The sequence below is a fragment of the Phaenicophaeus curvirostris genome, chromosome 14 (genome assembly GCF_032191515.1).
Source record: "Phaenicophaeus curvirostris isolate KB17595 chromosome 14, BPBGC_Pcur_1.0, whole genome shotgun sequence".
Lineage (NCBI taxonomy): Eukaryota > Metazoa > Chordata > Aves > Cuculiformes > Cuculidae > Phaenicophaeus > Phaenicophaeus curvirostris.
In genome coordinates, this window is record NC_091405.1 from 17,680,307 (window position 1) to 17,692,846 (window position 12,540).

General features: G+C 55.5%; 1 protein-coding gene across 3 annotated transcripts in view; it reads right to left on the minus strand.

The window, feature by feature from the left end:
• Positions 1 to 12,540, minus strand: part of ZFHX3 (zinc finger homeobox 3) — a 313,065-nt gene that overhangs the window by 148,307 nt on the left and 152,218 nt on the right. The window contains exons 1-2 of one of the 3 annotated variants that reach the window (XM_069868222.1): positions 10,614 to 10,775; positions 10,080 to 10,511 (exon numbers count right to left, since the gene is read on the minus strand). The exons of 1 other annotated variant lie outside the window; for it this stretch is intronic. The gene's annotated coding sequence lies outside the window, so the exon portion shown is untranslated. Of the gene's footprint in view, positions 1 to 7,981; positions 8,653 to 10,079; positions 10,512 to 10,613; positions 10,776 to 12,540 lie in introns of those variants that run through there. One more of the 3 variants, XM_069868224.1, reaches the window with a different exon arrangement.

Genomic DNA, 12,540 nt, shown 5'->3' on the forward strand with positions numbered 1-12,540 from the left:
CCCCTTCCTCTCCTGAGAGCCGTCAGGGTTGGGCACAGCCAAGAGCATCGCCTGGCACCGTCTGCAGGGACTGCGCTGTTCAGTATCCAGATAACAGCAACAACAAAGAGTGGGGGAATCTTAATGAAGGTAAATTAAAATAGATATTGAGAAAGGATCCATCCTGCTTCATAATCCAGCAAGGCCTCCAACAAGACACAGAAACAGCTTTTAATAGCCCCAATATTTTGAATGGGGAATAGTGAGACAAAAATACCATCTTTCACCTCTTGGAACGCTATGTTTAAATGGAAGGCTGTAGCTTGTTTTTGCTTCTCCATCTTTTTTTTAGTTTTCAAATGCAGAAGACTCACTAGGCACCATCAATAGTAAAAAAGAAAACAAAACAGAGGCTCCGTCTGACACCTCTCTACTCATGTTCTCCAGGTCCCAGTGCTGGAGAACTTCAGCGGGAGGACTCGATCGCCACAACCCACCCACGGAGCCCCTAGCAGTGGTGCATCAGCTCCCTGTTCCCACCACCCTTGCCAGTTCCAGCTGAAGGCAGCGCAGCACCAATTCAGCAGCAGATGAGAACTTTGTTCCCAAGCATCCTGCTGGCCAGTTGGTTCCTATTTAGGCGGCACCCAAATCTCTAAAGGTCCAAATCCTCTGCAGAGCTCTGTGAGGCACCCAGGACCTCCTGCACAGGTCAAGGTGGGCAGTCAGGAGGGAGCTGGTTTGCTTATGATCTTTGCTTTCTGTAGCAACCTGCACTTTGGTATTTCTCATTTGTGCCACCGCTCTGTCCCTGCCCTGGCACACCAGAAGAGGCCCAGCCATGCTTTCGACAGAGGACAGAGCTCAGCAGACAACTCTATCACGCTGAAGAAGAGTGACAGGGACACCGTGTAATCCATGATCTCCGGAGGATGGCCACTGCTTCTTGCCAAATCTCATCAAAAGCATCTTGCTAATCATTGCTATTTCGCGGGCTTCACACTCAGAAGAACGAAGGGGCAGAGAAAAACACGGCCGAAGGAATTAAAACCAGAGTCCAGACATCCAGCTCCTGCCTGAAGCAACCAACGTTTCACAGCCCAATGGCCACTCGGACTAAATGGGAGGAAATCTCAGCTACCTATCACTTCAGAGACACAAAGCTGTGCTACTCTGAGAAGCAACGAGGAAGGAGTGGTTGGTCGGACACCTCCAATCGCCAACAGCAGGAAGACCTTGCAGGAGGCTTCTGACAACCAGGACCACAGCCCTGGGCACTGCTGGGAGGTTTCAAGCGAACAGAAGCCAGTTGTGCCACCCCTGCTGTTAGGCTGACCTCAACCATCTACGTAAAGCTCTGAGCAATGCCCTATGGCACTTTCAGAGCTTGGCTCAGCCACTCAAGCGTCTGCAGTTCCAGGTGAAACTGCTTGCTGCAAGCCTGCCATGAAGGGAGCTTGTCACACAGGGCTGCGCTGGCACCAGACCCACCACCTGAGGAATTTCCAGGATCCCACACAAACCTCCAGGATTTCCATGCCACTCAAAGAGGAAACCTTGGAGAGACTGGTTAAATCGATGCAACCAAGGAAAAAATCTAAGGCAGCTCCTTCAGACAGACACCGCTGTTGGCCAAGTAACTGGTTTCTGAAATAACAGCAGGGCATGAGATGCCGGCTGTTCCCCTGAAGGGCTGGGCACCCCACGCCAGCACATGTCCCGCTCCACGTGTGACAGCGCACAGGCTGCCAGCAGCACCTGCTGCAACACCTCCTGTCCCCTCTGTGAGCCACGCAGCACAAGCTTCTCTTCCACGGTCCTTACTCCATGGATAACAACGCAAGCCAGCCACCGGCATGCTTCCCCGTGCCGCTTCTCCCTCCAGCTGCACTGCAGGACCAACGTGATGCCTACAGGATCACATCCGCAGGAAGGAGACAGAGTTCAAAATGCACAGTTGCCTACACCTCCATATAGACTTGGACTCTCTACGACTACAAACCCTCGCCAACGCAACCAGGCCTACACCACAACAGTGGTCGGCACTCCAGAAAGCAGCACAGCCAGGAAGGATGAAAAGATGTTAAGAAATAAAGACCAACCAGCCCTGTTTCTCCAGTACCAGAGCACAGGTCTCCAGTATGACCCACCCGCCAGGAGGTGCCAGGCTGCTCCAGGTGACCCGTCTGGGGATGACGCCCCACTTCTCGGCTGGTCCCACCCCACAGCTGGGCTGGCACTCATCACACGCATTACCCCAGTGAAAAACCCAGCTCAGACAAGGAGATTCACCTCTCCCCTCCTCCCCCATCCCTGTAACGGTCAGCTGAAACAGGACACTGGGCACCTGCAATCATCCCCTAGAACAAGGCTTTGCAACCAACACAAGCTGTAACTGGAGGCAGGAGCCACTCAGAAGCGCAGTCGCTTGTGTGACACAGGTACCAGGTTCAGATCTGCCATGTATTAACCCAGCTGCCTCCCTCCTCTCCAAGGTGCCAGAACAAAATATCCTGGCACATGCAAAGCATTGGGAAAACAAGGAAGGCCTACAGCATGAATTACTTCATCTCTGACGTGGATAGAGGAGGAAAGGACATCCTTCTCTAAGGACTCCAGTGCAATCACAGTTAAAGCACTGCATCCCCAGGTAGGGAAGTATTTATATACCAGAAACCAGTTGGAACGAAGTGTAACAGCTTGTGAGTAATCTGGGAGGGAGCTGGCGGGGGGGAGAACTGAGAAAGGAACAGAGAACAAAATTTAAGGATGTAACAATGCTCTGGGAATTTAAGACACATTATGATTTTTCATAATTAACCCCCACTTACAGTCTCTGCATGTGAACTATGTATTATCCCATTTCATACTCCAGCTGAGGCAAACATTTGGTACCTTGCCCAAAGTCAGCGTCAGAGCTCAAACGGATCATTTGACTTCCAAACAAGCTCACAGTGTTAAGCTGCTTTTAACTGTCTCTACGGAAGATGAAAAACAGCAAGAAGAAAGGAATCGGGGAAGGAAGTATGTAAGACTAAAAGGGACAAAATTAACAGGAGAAAATTAAAGAGGAGAAAATTAGGCTTTGACATCTGAAGGAGCTTTCGAGGAGCAAACACCGGGGTGCTGCAGACCCATCTCCCAGGGGAAAGGCCGGAGCTCCCGTTCCTCGAAGCCGGAGGCAAAAGCGCTGACTGCAGCTCCCTGGGGGACACAGCGAGCCCTGTCATCCTGGTGGGACCCACTGGGCGCCTTCGGCCAGGCCCAACGCCACACCTGCCATCCCCTTGACCCCAGCACAACGGGGAAGGAAGCCCCGCTCCCAGCCCCAGCACCGGAATGCCAGCTCAGCCCCAGCAGGCCACGGCCGTCCCGCTCCTCCGCGTCGCTGCATGGAAATGACGCCAGCGCTCAGTCCGCGGCGCGCGTTGCGTGGCCAGGGCGCCTCGCATTAGACACCAACAAAGCAGAAGGTTAATTTGAAACTCACAGCCCCGCTGCTGCACGCTTGTCTCTCCCTCGCCCTCCCTCCTCGCTCTCCTTTCTGTGCAAAGCCTGACATCTACAGTTCTGTCTGGCGCAGTCAGGGGCTGCCAATGGGAACCACGCAAGGACAGCGGGGACGAGGCGGGCAGCCGAGCTCCTCCGGGCAGCCCACGGCCGCTCGCAGGGTTTCACTCGCTCACACGCCAGCAGCACAAAGCAGCATCACCCCAGCTAGGAGAGACACACCAGGAGCAAAGAGCCACGCCGTCCATGCGTCCCACTCCTGGGCAGGCGCTGAAGCACCCGCAGCCGCCACACACCACTCAAGCTCATCCGAGATCGGCTCCGTCGCTGCACGTTGACATCTAACGCTGCCAAACAGAGCCAACCTAAGGAGAACTACGGCATTGTGGCATCCCCTCCACAGCTGAACTGCAGGAACTTACTGTGCCCCAGCAATTCAGGGGCAGCCTGTCTGCTCTGCTTCCAGAGCTGTCCGAGGGTTCACACACCGGTTTCTGCAACACAAGAGGGACAGGTGAAAAGCAGGAGCTGCTGTGCACAGCCTGATTCCAGAGCATCTTCACACGCCCAGAGCAGCTCTGGTTAGCAGATCCTGCAACTCACAGATGTGTGCCCAAGACATCAAGTGGCTCTGTGCACCACACACTACCTATACTCAGTCTTCTGAGCTAACCTCCAGGCCTGCTAGCACGTTTTCCCATTATCTCACCAAAAATACCTTAGCGAAGAATCCCCAGATTCTACATCATCCTAAACAACTTGCACCTGACTGCAGCTGTCGGCCCAAAACAACATGCACCTGATTGCAACTCAGCTGGCTGCTGCTCTACACCCCTCTTGCCTCCCTGTTCTTCACTCAGCTCTGTTGTAACAAGAAGAAAAGACCAAAAAAACCTCCAAGCCCATCACCACACATCACAGATATTCAGGAAACTCAGCAACCCAACCTAGCAGGATCAAGCACATCATTGCGATGTTACTATCAACACTGAAGTACGTGCTCTGAATACTGCTGCGAGCATCAGTCTGTTTGCACAAGGCAGTTGGTGGCAGAACGGCAAGAGGAGGGTTAAAACTTCTGCTACGGAACCAAGCCAACCAGCCATTTTGGAGCAAGGCTACCACCAGCCAGGCAAGCAGGGCTGCGAGCCCGAGGTAAACGCGAGTCAGGACGCAGGGTGCCTTGCTGCTGCTGCCAGGGATCCAAGGGCTCAGGAGCAGCTCCCAGAGCACGTCTGCTCCCATCCTCCCCAAGGAGCGATCCACTCTCCGGCAGGCATGTTTGGGCCACTAAAATAAACACTTACTAAGACCTAAAGTGTTACAGGCCCTGCAGGCTCCACCTTCCCAGATACTGGGCGAGGGGGAGAATGGGAGAAAACCTTTTACCGGAACCACCATGCACATCGTCTGCTCTAACATCACCGCTGAGTGAAGGAGCCCGTGAGGCTCAGCCCTCACTAGATTTAAGACCTAAAAGCTCAGGCACTACAGGGCCAGCATCCTCCTGCTCGCCAAGCAACGTGCACCACACAGTTGAAAACACTGGGAAACGTTTGTTTTCCAAAGGGAAAAAAAAAAAAAAGACATTGCTGCTGTGCTTTACCTTTTATTAGCAAGAGGCATGTTTGGCACTTGTGACATAATGAAATTACAATCAACAGCTAAGTGTCTTTCTCCCAGCAGCAAACTCAAGGGCAGAGCAGGGTGGCCGGCCAGCAGCAGGGCTCCTCAGCGCCCAGAACATCCCACTGTCCTTCCACCTCCCTGGCCGACCAGGCTTGGCCCCACACAGCTCAGAGCCAGGGCCCCTCGTTGGTGGCGCCTGGGATGGACCGGGAGCCATCCATCAGCTGTGGCCGCCGGCACAGGTCTCCCTTCCCAACATCCCTGACTGAAAAATAATTTCAGATGGGAATGAACTTTAAACTATGTTTACAGTCCGCCTCTGGAAACACACACAGCGCACACCTGGCGCGGAATACCACCGCTCTCCAGCCAGCGTTGCTGTGGAGATGAACACCCACCTCCCTCGCCGACAGATGGACAGATGGACACGTCTGTCCGGCAGAGCCGAGGGGGAAGCGCTGGAAAATGCTTGCTCCTTGCCAGCATTGTGGGAACCGAGCAAGACCTGCAGCATCTCTGGGGGGAAGGCAAAACATGGATGCAAGCGGGCTGGCACGGGCCGCTCTCCCACCGCCGGCCGCGAGGCAGGAGCACGATGGGGCTTCCCGGTCCAGTGGGATCCCTGACCCAGCGGCAAGGATCACTGCCTCCCCAGCTGCCGGCAGCGAGGGAAGCCCGACTCATCCACCCTCTTTTTATTTTTTTTTTTAAACTAACTGGAATTTATCTATTTCTCCAATCCCTGCCTACACACAAACTCAACCTCGGAGCACACAAAAATGCATGAATCGCAGATCAGAGACAAAGCAGGAGGTGGGATGGGCGGCCCTGCTCCCTCTTGCCCTCACCTCACCCCACGGCGCGAGGCGGTTATATTTAGGTACCGCCACGGTCTGCGGTGCCGCGGCCCCCCTCGGGCACGGCGCAGAATGCAGATTTTCCAGACAACAGACCACAACAGCTCCGTCAAAACCATTAGAGGCTGCGGCGCCCAGGCCTGCGCACAGATGTTTTGATTCCCACTCTCCTGCCACGACAGCCCTCGACAGCCCCGTCGCCGCTGCGCCGCCACGCGCTGGACACCTGGCCCCAATTTCGGCTGGCGAGGAAGGGAGGGAGGAGGGAAGGGCAGCCCCGATCCCCACCGGAGGAGTTCCTCCCTGCGGCCTCGCTGCGGGGATGGCGCGGCTGGGCCCCCAGAGGGGCGTGGGGGTCACCCCACCGCGAGGACACAGAAGTGGCGCAGAGGGGGACAGCGCCCACGGACACCTCGCTCCATCCCCAGGAGCTTCTCCCAGGCTGAAGCGGCCGTTCAGTCACAAGAGAGCGCGAGGACGGGCACAGCCCCGCGAGCAGCACGGGGGTCCCGCACGTGGCCGGGTCGAGGGGAGCAGGCGGGACCCAGCTCTGTTGGCAGCCCGCTTCTCCCACCAGCCGGACGCACCCGCCACACGCGGCCCCCGAAGCCGCACAAAGGCCAAACCTCGGCCGCGCTCCGGCGAAGGGAAGCGGGAGCCGTGAAAACGCTTGGCCTCATCCCAACCCGTCCCTCCTGAACCGCACCGCTCTCTCCAGCACAAACACCCCTCCAGCTCCGGCACCACAGCAGGGCTGGGGCGCGCACCCACGAGAAGACGATCGCTGGAAGCTCTCCCACCGAAGACGAGCGAGCCCGATGCCGGCGGGGGAAACGCTTCAGCCCTAGCAGAAAGCCGTGTGTGAATAAAGTTCATGTAAAAGCCCGCCGGTCGGTTCTCAGCTTCTCCACACAACATTTTTTATTATCATTATTATTATTATTATTACTGTTATTATTTTGGAAAGCGGAAGGAAGCGCTAATGGGGAGGCGAACGCAGCCAGCCATACGTCCATCAGTTTGGGATTTGGCGATCCCCGCTGGAGCCGTTCAACTGCTGGCCAGGCCCAAAGGAAATCTGCTCCTCCGCGCTGCTCCCGGCCTCTGGCACGACACCGACGGGAACCGGGGCGGGGGGTCAAAGCAGAGGGATGAAAGAGGGACACGCGCCTCGGCTTTTGTCAGGGCAGCCGCCGGCGGGCCCTGGTTTGACAGCAGCCACGACAAGGCCAGGCGAAGGTGCCAGGCGTCCAGGGCCGCCCGCATCGCCTCCGCACGCCCCAGCGGCACCTTGGCTCGGTCCTGCGGGAACAAAAGGCGGCGGCAGGGTGGGAGGGAAGGCACGGGGGGCTCCAGCATCGAAGGCCGGCGCTGCTGCGGGCGGCACCGCTGCTGTGCGAGAGAGGGGATGGAGCCAACTTCTTGCTGCCCACTCCTCTCAAAATGACCGTGGTCAAAAATCAAAAAAAAAAAGGAGGGGGAAAAAAACCCACAAATACAGCAAAGCAATCTCCGCGTCCAGACACGGAGTTTCTCTCCCCTCTGCTATGCCTTTTGTTTGCTTTTGTTTCTGGCTGAAGGTGGCCTGCGGAGCGGGACCCAGGCGGGAGGGCGACTTGGGAAGCTGGGTTCCCGCACGGAGGCCGGCGCGGGTGGAAAGCCCTTGTCCGAGAGGCAGAGCGGGAGCCTCGGGCCTGTTGACCGCGGTGGAGAGCCCAGCGCGGCCTCGCTGCTGCCCGCGGGTGCCGCGAGGGCCACGACACCCCGCTGCACGGCCAGACCCCCAGCCAGCCTCCGCAGCCGAAAGCCACGCTCCGTCTCGCGCTCAACACCGGACCAGACCGCGCTCCGTAATGAGGGAGCATTACAATCAGCTTGTAATGCTGAATTTTTAATGCTGCCGAGGGCTCTGTTACATAATAAAGGGGGAAACGGGAGCAGAGGGTGGCTGGCAGGGCGTCCCGCTCCCCCCGGCCGCCCCTCGTGCCCCTTGACCCGCCGCTTACCGCCTGCGCCGCGGGACGGGGCGCGCGCAGCACCCATCGGAGCTCCTGCCCTGCCGCCAGGGTGCCACAAACTTTCCTCAAGTGCGTGGAGGGGTGATGCCAAAACGCTCGCGCTCCTCTCCGCCAGGGCTCGGCCGGGAAATGATTTAAAAGCAAAGTTCACGAGCATGTTAGCCGCATGCTCTCGTATGTTCCCGCACATACGGTCCGCGCGGCTCCTCGCAGTAATACCCTAAGACTGTAAATCTATAACCACTGCAATGATTTAGTGATTAAAAACATGATAACATATTGTGTAACTGCAAACCACAGAATCCCTGCCAACTCTCCTCCAAGATACAGGAACAAAAATACAGAAAATGCGTTGCTCGCAGCGGTCTTCCTAAACTCAACGGAAAGATTTTAATAATAATAATAATGAAAAAAAAAAACCACCCTAGACATCAGAAAAGGGCTGGATACAATGCAAGGCTGGAAAAAAAAATTAAAAGTTTTAAATATGATTCTTGCTCTAACAAATTACAAACTAAACATGCCTCTCTTTTTTTTTTTTCTCTTTTTAAGTTTGTCGTAACTGGAATAACTGGTCTTGTGTGATGTCTTGCATATTCAAAGTGCTTTGTAATAGGATACGGAGACCAAACCTTATTTGCCTAAACTCAATGGGGTTTATTTTTTCCCCTCTTTCCCCCCCCATTTCTTTTTCTTTTATTTTCCCTCCTCCCCCCCCTTCGCCCCTAACAGGGGGTGCGTGGGGGGAGGCAAAAGGAAGAGAGAGCTTTAAGCTATGAAGAAAATACCTGAAAGACGAGGCTACAATTTGTATTACGGCGAGGAAAGCTTAATGTTATATACACAAATATATCTATTTTTTTTTTTAAAGGCAGCTGTGGGAGTTTTGGCCTCTAAGCAGCCAACTTGACCCCATTCTCTCTACTCTCTTATTTCCCCCGTCGCAGGATTCCTGCACCTTCAGTCGCATTCGAACTCAATGTGACCCTAAGGAGGGAGTCACCGAGCCTCCAGAAAATTGCTCCATATTAAACATGAGCGAGGAGAAAGACAGACAGACAGACAGACAGCCGGCCGGGGGAGAGGCGCGGGGAGACCACGGATCCGCACAAAGTACAGGACAAACCCCAGAGCAGCTTCCAGCAGGGCTTGAAAGAGAAACGAGACCTTTCTCGCCATGTGAAAAAATGAATTATATTTATAAAAAAAAAATAAAAGGGGGGGGGGGCGAGTGGGGGGGGAGGGATGGAGGGAGTTTAATTGGAAAAGCAGCCCCCGCAAGGGGAATTAGGGAGGATTTGGAGCGCCGGGGCAGTCGGAGTTGGGGGCGCGGGTCCCTCCGCGGGCGAGCAGCGAGAGATCCATGGGGGGGGGCGGTGGGGGGGGTGGGGAAAGGGAAAAAAAGAAAGAGCGTTTGCAAATATTTAGATAAGCGCGGCGCGATTCAGCATTAAGTAATTAAAAACTGAAAGCGAGAAGGGCCGGGGGGGGTCGGCCTGCAGCGGCGGGCGCTGCCCTCACCTCCACATCCCCCCCAGCCGCGTTCTTGCCTCCCCCCTCCAGGCTCCCCCCCCCCCCGCAAAAAAAAAAAAAAAAAAAATAAAACCACACCAAAAAACCACACCAAAAACCGCGGAAAACAAAAAACGCTCATTTACTCTGTCGGGCCAGGCCCCGGCGGGGCAGTTGCGAGGCACTTTCTTCGCCCCCTTTTGTTCGCGGCGCCCCGGGGGGGTCTCGCCCGCGCCCCCGCCGCGCACAAAGCGGCTCCGCGCCCGCTCCGCGCCCCGCGGCCATGGCCGGGCGGGGGTGCCCCGGGGCCGGGGGGGGGGGGCTCCGCGCCGACACCCCCGCCGCGCCGGCACCTGCGCATCTTCCCCCGGCGGCGGCGGCGGCTCCGGGACGGCGAGCGGCGCAAAGTTTGCAGGGGGATCCGCGGCCGGTGGGTGGGAGCGAGAGAGAGAGAGAGAGCGAGAGGGGAGGGGGGGGGCAGGACCAGCCCCATGCAAAGCAGCCCGGGCGCCCCGAGCGAGGAGGAGCCCCGAGCTCGAGGGGGGACACGGGGGGCAGAAAAGTTGCCACTTACGCGGTCGCTTGCTCCGGCGGCGGTTTTAATCCCGGGCGGCGGCGGCGGCGGCGGCGCGGGGGCTACGGATCCCATGCAGGCTGCGGCGGCTGCGGGAGCGCGCTCCGCTCCCGGGGCAGCGGGCGCCGGGGGCAGCGGGAGCCGGGCTGGAGCCGCCGCCGCCGCCGCCGCTGCCCAGCAGCAGCATCGTCGTTCGGGGGAGGCGGTGGTGGTTTGTTTTTTTTTTTTTTTTTTGATGGCTTTTTTTTTTTTTTCCTCTCTCTCTCTCTCTCTGTTGGCTTTTATTTTTTTTTTTTTTTTTTTATTTTTCTCGCAGCCCCCCGGAGCGAGGGGGCCGCGGGCGGCGGCGGCGGCAGCGGCGGCGGCGCTGGGGTCGGAGCGGGGCGGAGCGGGGCCGGCGGTCGCCGGAGCAGGAAGCGCCCGGACTCAGATCTGATGATTGGGAAGAAAAAAAAAACTCTTTGGATCTTTATTCTGCTAATTAGTTTCCTGCAAAAAATGGCTGATTAGTGCAGTGCGCATGTGCCTCATTACCCAGGCACGACGGGAAGGGCTAATTAGCCACCTTCTGGATCAATAAGATTCAGCCCAGGCGGCGGGGGAGGGAGCGAGCGAGCGGGGAGCGGGCGGGGGGAGCGGCGGCGCCTCGCACCGAAACTTGGGGCGAGCGGCCGGCCCCCAGCCCGCCGCGGGGGGGTCCGGGCTCCGCGCCCCAACGCGCAGCCCCGCGCGGGGCCGGGGGGGGGAGGAGGAGGAGGAGGAGAAGGAGGAAGGAGGGAGGGGCGGGCGGCCCCGCTCCGCCGGCCCCCGCGCGGGGCAGGGACGGCGCGACCCCCTGGCCGCCGGTGCCGGTCGCCGTGGCGGTTGTGGTGGTGGTGATGGTGGTGGTGAAGTTGGGTTTTTAATTTTTTAATTTTTTTTTTTTTTTTTTTTTTTCCCCGGGAGGAGCTGGGAAAGTTGCGGCTGAGCGCAACTTTGTGCCGCTCGGGCGCTGCGCGGGCGCGCAGGGCGGCGGAGCGTCCCTCCGGCATCCTTCCTGCATCCCCCGCCGCGTGCCTCCTGCATCCCTGCAGCATCCCTCCTGCCTCCTTCCTGCAGCCCTGCGGGAGCCCTCCCGCAGCATCCCCTCCCGCAGCATCTCTCCCGCAGCCCCGCGCAAACTTTGCGGCGCCTCTTGGGGAGCGGGACAGCGGATCGATAAGCGCCGCGAGCCCCGGCTACAGGTTTCACCAGCCAGCGCTGGCAACAGCTTTGTCATTTTCTAAAAATAAGAAGCTAAAAGTTATTGTAGAAGAAGGGGCTTTTTTTGTCCCTCGCACAATATGCCTTTTGTGAGTTTAATGCCATTCTGGGGCTCTCTATAGCCCCGGACAATGGGGAACTCCAGGAGGTGGCTGTGCCTCTGCCTTTTTTCTTTCTTGCTTTCTCTTTTCTCCCCCCACCCCCTCCTCTTTTTTCCCCTTTTTTTTTCATTTTTTTTTTAGGAAAGGATGCAACATTCCTCCAGTCCCAACAGAACCTCTGGTTTGATTAAATAAACATTTCTCTAGCCTTACGATAACATTTTTCGCTTTTCTGTTCGCGTCCTTCTGTGATTATTATTTAAAATTTTTATTTCCAGCAGCTCTTCCTTCCCCATTACAGCCCGGGTGAAAATGTAGATGATCGCTGAGAACGTGGGATTTGAATTTTAGAAGAAGGTGAACCAGTAAAGAACCTCTATCCAGGCTTAAAGAATATGTTTTCTTCATCTTTCTGTAAGAGACTTTTATTTCTGGCAGAAATGCAGCTGAATTAAATAATCTCTCCTGACAATCTAAAGAAGCTTTTCAAATTGCTTTTTTTTTTTCTTTTTATCTTTTTTAATAATTTTTATTTTTAATGTTAACCCAAATAATTAACTTTCCAGTTTGTTTCATAGCATTGAACGAGGAATGCAGTTGCGGTCAGTTTTTCCATTTGGGAGAACCTTAATGTAGATGTATTTTATACTGAAAGGTAATAAACTGCATGTTTGTCAGTAAGTATTTTTAATGAAATGTATCGAGCTTTCCATATTTGTTAATGTCGGGATAGAAATGTGAAATCTTGACAAGTCCCTTTAGTGGGATGGAGGGGATGAAAGACGAGGACAGATGATTAGAAATTTGAAGAGGGGCTGTACTACTTAATGCATTACTGGAAGTGTCTTGCATTTGGAAGATGTTCCTAGGTTTTAAGAATAGAGGTTTAATACGTACTGTAGTTATTTGAGTATTATAAATGCAGGACTGCTGTGGACTGTTATGATGCGCATGCTGTGTACGAGTTCTTACGTTTGTTAAATGGAGAGGCTCTAGGACGTTACCAGTTCGCCTTTAAAAGCTGCCCTTAAAATTTGGCAGTTCCTGCTCAAAATATGTTTGTCTAGGTTCATAGAAGAATAATCGTTAATCTTACTTGCCATTCAAAAAAAAAAAAG